Here is a 12,293-nt window from a genome sequence, read left to right as displayed (position 1 = left end):
GGTCTTCTTAAATTAGTCCGAGAGGATTTCATTTTACAGGCCTGCTTGACTGGGATCCTTTTGTCACGATGGGTTCAGCTTTGTATACAACTGAGATTCATATTTTATGTGAGTGTAAAAACCCCAGCCATGAATCTAGCAGCTCAAAGCTTCACCTTCATTCTTTACAGCTCAGTTCCGAGCCCGGTACATTTCCATCGACTTGAGGCTCAAGGCAGCTCCTGGCTGAGCTGAAAGGACAACAGCTAAAAATAGATTTAAAAACCCAGGAGCAGAAGAAGAGAAAACGGGACTCTTTCAGTTCTTCTTTACACAGCACCTCCCCAATTAATATGATATGGACATAATGCCTCCTAGTCACACATTTAAATTGAAATAGCGCTGTGGCCGGACGTTTTCTGCTTTTAAAGTTAAAGGAAGCTGTGGAATTGTCTGTCAGAGGCTCCTGCGAGCCTGTCACCCTCACGCATCCCGTTGGCTCGGCTGCTAAGCGCCAACCTACTGTCCCCTCCTTTTCCCCAGATTCTCCCCCGGCTCCCGGCTGCCACCTCTTTTCACTGTCTCGGTTTTCTCCTACTCCACTGATCTCCAAACCTCAGCTTCCATAGCAGAGCTGATCAAGCAAGATGAAGAAGCCGAGCTACGTACGAGGTTTGCTTTGCTTCCACTAAGATGATTTTGTAGGGAGGTTTCAGAAAGCCACGCCTCTCTGCACCCACAATGACATCCTTTAGAATACAGTGCTGTTGGGTGCTGAATAGATACAGTGTCGTGAGTGGCCCTGCATGAATGTATGTGCGCGTCAGGGACTAGAACAGAGAGGTGTCCAAAGGAGTGAAGAGATCATGAGAGATTTGTTCTCTAAATTTCCTTTGTCATCGCTAATGATTTGTTTATTTAAACTGAAGTTGACTGCCTTCTTGGCACTGTTAATGCCTCTAATGAGCTGTAAACCCCAAAGGTCTGTACCATTGCTGATATTTCAACAAAATGAAAGTTGCAATCCCAATCTCTCTTAAAATAATAGAAATCTTGTCTCTAGGACTATGACCTGTGAATTTTCTAATAAGTTTTCTCACTATTATAGAATATTATCTACTATTTAATGAACATGTGAATGTGTTAAAGTATCATATAATAATGATAGATAGGGACTCTGTCCCCCATAATGATTTTGGAAACCTAGGAGGTACCCAGCACCTACATTATGCGTAAGAACCCTATGAACGAAGAAGATACCTTCTCAGTCCTCAAGGGACTTCAGTCTGGATGAATAGAGATAATCTGAAGCAATATCATATATTGTTAATTGACAAAATGATAAAGGATAGACAAAATCTGAGATGGTAGAGAAAGAGCAACATGTATTGAAATCGTTTATAAAGACATCATAATGTGGATAGAATTTGAGCTGGGCATTAAGGGAAAGTAAAATTTGTGTTAAAAATAAGAGGGAGAAAATATTTTCTTAGCGGAATGGGGAGGGGAGTGATGGCTCCTAGCAAGAATCAACAGCCAGAGGAGCATATTCTAGGAATGGTGGCTTGGTGTATATGGAGAAATATTTTAGGTCTTTGACCCTCTTCTGGCACAAAGTTCCTAAAGCTCTGGGGATTTCCTGAGTGTAGGAGTGTCTTGTGTTATTCAAAAGAAGCCTCTTTGTGAGCACTCTTGTGTTTAAGCTAACCAGTGACTTAGTCTGGGGTCCCTGCATAGCCTCAGGAGGGGCTGGTCCCCAGAAAGACCTAGTGATGAGCGGGCTGGGACCTTCACTCCAACCCAGGGACCGCTGGATGGGGAAGGGGGAAGAGGGCTACAGATTAAGCTCTATGAAAGTCTGAACATGAGGTCTGCTGAGCTTCTGAGCAGATGAACACATCGCACACCCAGAGAGTGGTTTGCTCCATCCAGTTCTTGGGGACTGACGCTCCTGTGCTTGGGACCCTTCCAGACCTCACCCTAGGTACCTCTTCATGCAGCTATTCACCTGTTTCGTTATCATATCCTTCCCGTCCCTGTTTGTGAGCCACAAGCCACAGTGTGCGCAAGATCTGGAGTACATACCCAGCGTTGGGACTGATGTAACCACAGTAAGTCTTTCGTACCAACATGACATAGGTAACCACCAATGTTTATTTCATCCTTTACTGTGAGACCTTCATGGGAACTGGCAGCATTGCACAGATGTCAAAAGACCCATCTTTCAGCCACTGAGGCAGGGCTCAAAGCCCCACCCCCAGGGCTCCCGGAAGGTGAGGTACCTCCTTCCTGCAGTAAAGTTCTGAGAGTGGGGATCTTTGTTACAAAGACAGGGCATGGTTTATTTAAATAAACATATCATTGTACTGGGTCTTCCTTTCATCCTAATACATTTTAATAAAAGTCTTGGATGCAACCAGGATGGAAATAATAAAATAAGGGAAGGAAAGAGGAAACATAGAAAAGAGATGGAGAGAAGGTAAAGATAAAGGATGAAATAAGGGAAGCAGGGAGGGTTGGTAGTTACCTGTGTCATGTTGGTACGAAAGAAGACTTACTGTGGTTACATCAGTCCCAACGCTGGGTACGTACTCCAGATCTTGTGCACATTGTGGTTGGTGGCTCACAAACAGGGATGGGAAGCACGTGGCAGATCAGCGCTACAGGGATGAATGGAGACGTGCACCACGTCACTCTGAAATTTTTCCCACAGCCACCAGGCAATTCTTCCATTCTCAGTGAACACTGACAGGGTATCCTACAAATTTAACTTGGTTCTGACATTATTTGCATGGAGATAGCACCAGTCCCACAGGCTGGAGGCTCAGACCCACAATGCTGTGCACCTCAGACCCCAATTTCAAGTCCAGGCTGTCACTTGTGCTCCTGACCCAGAAGTTCCCATGACCCTTTCCTTGGGTTTGAGACTTTGTTAGAACATCTCACAAAGCTCAGGGAAGTGTTTACTTACATTTCACATTTTATTGTAAAGGATGTTATAAAGGAGACAGATGTCAGAAGGTGTCTGCCAGAGAGGACAATCTGTGGCCAGTGGAAGCCATGCAGGAGGGCTGGTTTAGGAGATCAAGGTCAGGCAGTACCAACAGAGGGGCCAGACACCACGGTGTCACACCACAGCAGAATGCTACAGCGGAAGGCCAGGACAACGTTTGCATCCTTGCTCTGAGGGTTCTGGTTATGTGGATTTGGACATTGGAGGGGGTTACTGAAAATCTGGGCTTAAACAATGTACAGAGGGGGTTCAAGATAGCGCTTGACACGCAGCAAGTGCTGCTAAAAGTCAGCTAATTGTAATGGTTGCCAGCAGAAAAGAAGAATTATTACAGGTGGTGGCGGTAGTGGTGGGGGAGGGGTAGTAATTAATTCATGGCATGGACTCTGTGAGAACTGTTGAGGTAAAATACGTGCCGGCACCAGTTGCCATTTCGGGAAAAAGAGACCTTTGGTTAAAAAAAAATGTGATTGGCTGGAGCTGTTAGGCTACAGTAGAGGAAGTTCACACATACACACCACTGTTTCTGCAGACTTGTGTCAGAGGATGGGGAGCCAGGCAAGGTGTACTTCAGGGCCAGGAGCTAATCCATCCCGCAATACAGCAGGAAGAACCCAGAGGACAGGTCCACTCAGGGACTGTATTAGCAGCACAAGACCGCACTCTTTGGAAGTAAGCAAGAGGTCTTAAATAATTAAGTTGGGAGAGGGGAACACAGTGTCATAGTTGCTCCCAGTCCTACTTTCTTCCCAATTCTCCCACTTTCTGCTGCAAATTCAGGTCACACGGATCATTTCCTTTGCTTACCTGTATCGTCTCCCCGACCTCCACAGTCTCTAGCACAATGGATTGATTCACTGCCGCACATTTCAGAGCACCCCGAATGCCACCTTTCTTGCTTTATGCTTCAAGAATTCCTTTCAACTAAATCAGGGTCATCCCATCCGATCGGCTCAAGCCAAGCCAGGGGACCCTCTTCACAGAACAGCCCTATTTCTAGCAAGAAGGAGAAACAAGGAGAATGATAGAACTTTGTATTTCTGTTCATATAGACATAAATAAAACATGTCCTTCCTCAAGATAAAGTAATCCGCGCTTAACTAGCCCTTTTCATTCTTTGAGGTGTTTTCAAAGCTTCCTTTAATGTCAAGCTCTTTGAGACAATCACTGCAAGACTTCACAGCCCTCTGCCGGTGCCTAGACTCGCTTCCCTGTGGCCTTTCCCCGGCTTCCTTTTTATCTCTTTCTTCTGAACAGCTGCTCTCTGATCACTGCTTTAACTTTTAGGGAGATTTTATTTATTTCCTTCTCTTTCATCCTATGAAGTAGGCAGACTTTAGTTTTGTGGGCCATGGAGTCGATGGTTTTCACATCCTCCCCACTTTTTCTTTCTTATTGTAATGTCCTAAGAAGCTAGGAAGGAATGGAGAAATACTGATGCCTGGAAAGTTAATGGAATTCATAGCGAGAGAAGGGTACATCGGTCGCAACCTACATACTGTTCAAATTCCACAGAGAAGTCTTCACTGACCACAGACACATTTGCTCTTTATCTTGTCAATTAAATAAAAAATGAATGGAATGTGGAGGAGATTTTTTTTTTAACTGTAAAAGAAACAATCATTTGGATGTCTTATCCTGTCAAACTGAAGATTTCAAAGCACTTTCAAAAGGTGGTATCAAGCGTGGTTATCGGTGACTCTCTCAGCTTGTAGGCAATCATTTTAATGCAGCCAGAGCCACGTTTAAAAATATTAAGGTACAGTCGAGTGAAATGACAATTAGATACACTCATTAAGAAATGTATCCTTAAATGAGAAGCTGAGTAACTGGCTGTCATGCTAGCTGAATAATATACCACCTTACCAAGGGTTGAGGTTAACTGGAACCAGCATGACACAGGTGTTACTGAAAGGCCATCTGGTACCCCTCTGTCTAGATAAGGCAGAAAATCACCTCAAGGCAAATCTTGTTGTTCCATGTCAAGTATGAATTTCTCCTCTTCATCATGCAAATGTAAGTTAATTTGGCTATCATTGCTGTGCTGAAGGGGTAAGGAAACCGTTTGTGCCTTAAGAAACACTGTCCTTTGGGGCATGCTTTCTCTGGAAAGGAGACGATTGGGTTTCATATAGGAGTTAGGGAACCAGTAGAAGGAAAAAGCTAGGGATCGTGGACACTTCCATTTTGAAGTCCAGTGTTTTTAGACCCTTCTGATGAACTGAGATAATTTTGACTAAATTGAACCCATCATGAGGGGAGGATGCCTCTGGCCAGTGATTTATGATTTATGAAAGGAAGAGACAGTGCACACAGTGAACTTCATTCCTGTGTTACTTAAAGAAATTGCCACAGCCACCAAAACCCTCAATAACCACCACCCCGATCAGTCAGCAGCCGTCAGTACGGAGGCGGGACCCTCCACCAGCAAAAAGATTAGGACTCACTGAAAGCTCAGATGATGGTGAGCACTTTTTAACAAGAAAGTACTTTTTAAAATTAAGGTATTATGTTGTTTTTAAGACACAATGCTCTTGCACTTAACACACCACAGTACAGGTTAAATATAAGTGTATTTGCACAGGGAAAAAAATTCATTTGCCTTACTGCACTTTTTGTTTTATTTTGCAATGGTCTAGAACTGAGCCCACGATATCTCTGAGGTATGTCTCTGCCTATCTGTGATGGAGTTTTTACCTGCTTATGATGCATGACAGAAAAAAAGGACCATATATTAATATTCCAGTTTATATTATACCAGATATTTAACAATATTTCCTGATAATTTTGCTGCTAAAACAGTATTTGTTTTATGCAGTGATGAAAGCACTGGATAATTTTGTTTATAATTGCATTATTTTGCAAATAAAAAATGATCAACTACTGCCTTGCGAGCTCGTGATATCTGTCTCCTAATTTGTTCAATATAAAAGAACAGAAATGCCTAAAGGGTATTTCAATTTTTCAATTTTGCTTCTCCCCCCAAATTTGTGTTTTTATCCCCCAAATTTATGGTCTCTCCCAAGATATTTGGGAGGCCCCAAGAGATTGAATCAGCAAAGCCAATCCAATTAATAAAGCTTGACTTAAGTTTTTATTATGGATAATGTATCCATGGAAATGTAAGATTACCCACAAGCTAATGAATCTATGCAACTACTTAGGAAAAAGAAGTGGAAACAGTTTCATACTGGACAATAGAGCTGGCAGGGCGGGGTGTTCAGCAGGCGCCTCTAGCACAGTGCATAGAACCAGATTACAGTTATCTGCATACGCATCTCTCTTACTTACAAACTGTAAGCTTATCAAACATTCCATTTTCCCTAATTCACTTTTCCATTTCCAGCACCCAACACAATGCCTTTCACACAGTACGTCAATAAGGATTGGTTTTCTCTTAGATAATGAAATCTTTTAAATAATTGATACATTGAGAGAAAAAGGAAAGAATGAGAAACTGCTATAGCCAATAAAGGTGGTTATTTACTTGAATAATGATTTGGGTGGGTTTTTTCTTCTTGTAAGACCCAACTCAACCCAATAACCTGGTTTTGAATATTCTAGTCTTGTATATTATGATTGCTTAGATGTAAATTTACAATTACAGAGGTTTAGTTTCTGTATATCTGGGCTTGGCAAATTATGGCCCATGGGCCAAATAAAACCTGTCACCTATTTTAGAAACAAAATTTGATTGGAATAAAGCCATTCCCTTAAGTTATGTATTATCTGTGGTCACTTTCATACTCCAACAGCAGAGGTGACCAGTTGTTGTGGACCCCTAGGGCTGGAGCCCACAGACCCAATTTATTATCTGATCCTTTGCAGAAAATGTTTGTTGGTCAAAAGTTGCTATAGATCATCACTTTCCTATATATTCTAAGATTAATTAAATGCCCAGTTTCATTATATGTCCCATAACTAGAATGAATTTTTTGTTCTTATGACAGTTCCCTTAACCAATCTTTAAAAGGATTACCCATTCTATTGATCAGTAAAAAGTCACAACATGTCAACCACATCCTAACATACTCATTATGCCCAAGACAGTGCATCTTAGGGGCAGATGTATGCCATTTCTTTCTGGGAACCATCCCCTAAGCATATTTAAAGGTCATATTTTATCTTCCTGCTTCCCATAGAGTTTGACTAAAGCTGAGGAGAACTAATTGCATCTGGGGAAAAGTAGGCCTTTCCATAAAGACTTGACAAGATCAGTTGGTATCATTTGGGGCAATAAAGACATCAAATCTTATAATGGCACCAAAAATAATAGCTGCCATATATTTGAAGCTTAATATATGCCATTCACTACAACTCTACTTTTCTTTGTTTCGTATCGCTTTGTCTTCTTAATCACCGCACGTGAGGCACATCTTGGTTCCACTTGACTACTGAGTAAATCTAAGCCGCTGAGGAAACTGAGGCACAAATTTCCCAAGTCATACCATTAATAAAAGGCAGGACTGGGATTTGAAATGAGACAGATTGATTACAAATCCAGGTGCTTCTTTACTGCTGTAGCAAAAGACAAAAAAGCAAGGTCATTTGCTTGAGCTACCTAGCTACCTCTTGGTGACTGAAACCACAGACGCTTATTTCCCATGGTTCTGAGAGCTAGAAGTCCAAGACCAAGGAGCTGGCAACTCAGTTCCTGATGAGACCCTTTTCCTGGCTTGCAGGCAGCCACCTTCTACGTCCTAAAAGTAGAGAAAGGCAGAGCTCTGGTCTCTCTATTATAAGGACACTAATCCCATCAAGGACGCCTCATCCTCATGACTTCCTCTAAACCTAACCATCTCTCAAAGGCCTCACCTCAAAATGCCATCACATTCAGGTTTAGGGCTTCAACATAGGAATTTCGTGGGCACACAGACATTCTCCACTAATACACTCCATGTGACAGCACGCTTAGACAGCACCCTCTATGAATTATATTACTGACATCATGTTTGCAAAACCAAAATGTCAGTCTGGTCATGATGGTCACTAATGTAAAGTAATGCCCGGCCCTCTCTGCTGGAATCCTATGCAACTAAGGACAATTGTACAGTATCTCCAGGCCACCTTTCAATCAAATGGTAATGAGACCATATCATATCAGACTAGGAGCCACAATTGACTTCCCAGCTTTAGAAAGTACATTCTTCTCCTAATATAAAATGTAGCTGACAGAATAACGATCACATACCAATAAGAAGATCAAGATAATGATTAGACCCTAAAGCAACACCCATCAGTTTATAGATACTTGCCTCTATCAATTCCTCCATGGCTTCTGCTATAACAATATAATGTACTCTCTCCACCCAGAGTGTGCCATTCCCAATAGTTTTATTGATTCTACCCCTGGAACTCTGCACTCAGGCAATGGTTACATATTCCAGCCTTGCAGCAAGTTACCATTAACAAACTGCCTGCCTTCCTCTATTAACCCCCATTGCCATCTGGCTGACTCATGAGCTACCACATGAAGAACGTATTCTCTTGTGTGGATTGTTGTACTAAACTTATGATTATGGTATTTGAACAGTACCTCAATATTACATCCTAAAATGCAGTTTAGGTGATTAGTCCAGAAATACAATTAACTACCTCTGGAGCTGGAGCATGAGAAGGTGTCAAGTTCTAAGGGTATTAGGATCTGCAAATCTGCAAGACCATCCATGGAAGTGAGTTAATAAGAGAGAGCCCTCAGTATACAAATGGAGAACACAAATGCTTGGAAACGTAGTGCTGAAGAAAGTAGAGAAGAAAAATCATAGAAGAAAAATCAGTGCATTAGAGCCCAGATAAGTCATTGCATCGGTGTTCTTAAGCTTGAAATAAGGCTGAAGCCAGCAGAACTCTAGGAGGTCAAAGTGGCAAGTGGGGCAGAAACTAGGCAGAGAGAGAGTCGATTGTGAATTATGAATAGTAGGCGTGGCTGAGAATCTAATGTTGAACTAGCATTTGAGCAGTCTGGACTTTTCCACATGCCCTAGTGTGTGGATCTCCTTATCAATGGATTTCATGTCTATGAATTCACCTGTTCATTAAAATTTGCTTGTAATCCCAAAAGCAACACACACAGGGCTTTCAGTTCTTCACAGACGTGGTCAGAGCTTTGAAAAATTTGAGTCACCCAGTGTGTCCGTTCCCAGCTGAGGGTGAGCAAGGCGGTACGCTGCTTATTGTTTCAGCTGTCATACTGAAAACAAGTGTCCCTCTGAGGTCTATTTAGTGCCCACATTTGTTCTCATTTTTGTGCTATTTTGGGTGATTTAGCTGTTCAAATGATCTCCCAGGCATGGTGCTGAGGTGCAGTCTGGTGTTCTCGAGTGTACACCCTGGACAGAGAAAATACGTGTGTCACAGAAGTTTCATTCAGGCGTGAGTTATACAGTGCTACTGGCTGTGAGTTCAGTGCTAATGAATCAACAATATACATGAATCACCTATCTTTAAACAGAAAAACAGGTGAGGTATGGATACGCTGATGAAAATGTTGTGGACAGAGGTTCTCAGGAACATCGCCCTGTATTTCTCCTAGGAGCTATGATTCTCAGTCTACTAGTTAAATGTCCACAGCAACTTCGTAGAACATAATGACCACAAATACTGGGAAGTGACTGTAGATCCCTGGGTGGTAGGCCATGGACAGTCCAGGTGCCCTGACACTTGGGGAAGCTAATAAACGCACCAAGAAACAACAACTGATGTCTACAATTACGGTGACGCAAGAAATTATGTTTACGCTAATTAGGTAGAATTTGAGTGCTTGGAACAGTCCCTCCTCCGTCTCTACACCAGCCTGAAATGTTCAAAGCAGTGGTGAGTCTCTGGCTGTTTCTCTGACTTTACAGAATACTCACTCTGTGTTGTCTGCTGAAGCCTCTGAAATTCTGGGACAAACTCTTAAGGAAATAAAAAACGGGTAGTTGGGAAACACAAGGGAGGATATCTGCTTGTAGCATCAAGTGTTGTTGATCTTGTGGGAAATCGTTTACTAGCTGAAGTCTAAGTTGCCTCAACCAAGACCAGGTATCATTCTTGCCAAAACTGACCCAGGTTCTAGTTCCCCCTCCGTATAGGTAAACCTTCCATCCCTAAGATTCTAGTTACTTAAAAAATATATCTGTGGTATTTAAAGTGGTTTGTTATGAGAAATAGCAGATACCGAGAAGAACAAAGCTTGGTCTCTGCCTCTAAAATAGACATGTATGACAATAATACCAGTGCCCTGACAGAGGGGTTTTCATAGTACCAGGATTTGCGTTCATCAGGTATGTAAGACACGAAGGCATGAAAATTAGCATGAGAAAGGAAGAGCTTTTTATTATACCCATAGTTCCCTAGAAACAGAAGTCATGGCTTGGCATGAAATCCACAGCAAAATGAGCAGGAAGAGAAAGAGAAGAACTACAGGCAAGAGTCTAGATTGTATTTCTCAAGGGAAGGAAGGGGGAGGCAGGGGAAGCAAGCTAGTGTGAATAATTCCGCTGGGTGCTGGGCTGTAAGGGTCCCTATTCATCCACTACCTGGCCCTGGGTGATTAGGGCCTGGGCATAGAGTTCCAGAGGTAGGGGGTGAGGGGCATGGGCTCAGAATCGGTTGGTTTGTATATTCAAGGCATGTTTGCAAATTAGTTCTTCACTGTCTCCAGGATTAGCTGACCCTGGGAGGGGCAGTCCCCCCAGGGTCACCAAGCCTTCCAGTGACAGACCATCAAGAAGACAGACGATCAGAAAACACAGTGAATACAGGTAACAGTGCGCAAAATGTTGGCTAGGTATGGAATCACCCATTCTCTGGATTGCAGTGTGGGGCTTTAAATCCTGTCCTGGTGCTGCCCGTTGGATTCTTACAAGCCTGCCCTGGGGATGGGGTTCTTATCTGTCATTGGTGACCACTTCACTTCCCAGGAGAGATCAAGTTAGAGTGGGGCACATGGTTCAGAGAACAAAGGCAGACTGAGTTCTGGGAAGAGACTTAGTGGGATTTCAGGACAAGCCATGGGCCAGAGGAGTCACACATCATACATCAAGAATTGATTTATGAGGTTGTGGCAGCTGCAGCCCAGTTCCAAGAAGGCCCTCATGTCCAGGAAGGCAACCCTTTGAGTGGGAAGGGTGTCCGCCACCCGTCTGGGGTTGTTTGCCAGAGGCCAGGCCTTTCTCATTTGCACTGTCTGCTTGTCCTCTGAACTTGGCATCTGTCAGACTGCAGGTTCCCAGCTCTCCATGTTGACCTGGGTTCTGCCTTCACCCTTGGCACTCGATGTCTGTACCTGACAGTTGACTTCCATTCTCATTAAACGGCTTTGTCTTCGGCTGGCCGGCTGGCTCTTCCCATTCTCCCCACAGCTCGCCCTTCTTCCTCACCAGCTGTTTGACTGCGTATATACCTCTTCCGCTCCACTCACCCTATGTCACCCAAGCAATGGGAAGAGAAGTGGGCATCCAGGGTGCAATCCCAAGACTTCCAAGTAGAGGCAGAGCCCAGCTATGCAGAGAAGAGCGAGATCAGGCCCAGCCCAGGAGACGATGCTTAGCGCCCAGGTGTCCGTCTGGGCCAGAGGAAGTCTTCTCCACCGGGAACGAGACATGGCAGGTAGGAAAACTCCAGGTGCCCGACCAGCCCACACCAGAGATGGATGGAGAGTCGGCTGGGGGTCTTAGAAAGGCCATGGCAAGCAGCTGTTCTGCAGGACAGCCACTGAAAAGAGACAGAACTAGTTCATCCCCTCCACAGGCCCACAGACGTAACATTCTGGTTAGTATTTCTGCTTTGTGCTAGGAGCCATTCAAAAACTTTTCCTGAAAATAGATAAGGATTAAAGAGCTTGCGATTTGTCTGTGGTGCCACATATATAGGGTGGCGGCGGGGGACCCTTTGAGAGTGAAAGGTGGAGCTATTTAATAATCACACTGACACAAGAGACTAAAGCTGGGATTGTCCAGGCAAACCAGGAATACAATCATCCTGTGCAGAATATAAGGCTGCAGCTGGGATTCAAAGCCAGGCAACCTCCTGAAGCCCCTCTGCTTGCTGAGGCAGGTGGGCTGACGTGATGCCTGATAGACCCACTGCTATGGAGAAAGTGCTTGGCAGCCAGTGGGGGCTGAGCGTTCCTCTAGGATGAGACCTGAACCAAGCAGAGATTGACAGCTTAAAAACAGTGAATTTTAATAAAGAGATTTCTGTAACTTGCTATACCACAGTAACATATGCCAAGATACCTAATAAGATTATCCTGTTTATCATTATAGGAGCTGAAACAGAAATAGAAGACGAAAGACAAAACTCAGGCGGCTGAACT

At 43.6% G+C, this 12,293-nt stretch overlaps 1 long non-coding RNA gene across 1 annotated transcript; it reads left to right on the top strand.

Moving 5' to 3' along the window:
• The first annotated feature begins 538 nt into the window (after positions 1–538).
• LOC108385241 (uncharacterized) lies at positions 539–10,912 on the top strand. The gene is made up of 3 exons (XR_001850238.3): positions 539–651; positions 9,738–9,805; positions 10,638–10,912. It is a non-coding gene; the product is annotated as an uncharacterized lncRNA (long non-coding RNA).
• The last annotated feature ends 1,381 nt before the right edge of the window (positions 10,913–12,293 follow it).

Source organism: Manis javanica, chromosome 14 (genome assembly GCF_040802235.1).
Source record: "Manis javanica isolate MJ-LG chromosome 14, MJ_LKY, whole genome shotgun sequence".
NCBI lineage: Eukaryota > Metazoa > Chordata > Mammalia > Pholidota > Manidae > Manis > Manis javanica.
The sequence above is the reverse complement of the archived record's forward strand: the minus strand, read 5'-3'. Positions and strand labels throughout refer to the sequence as shown.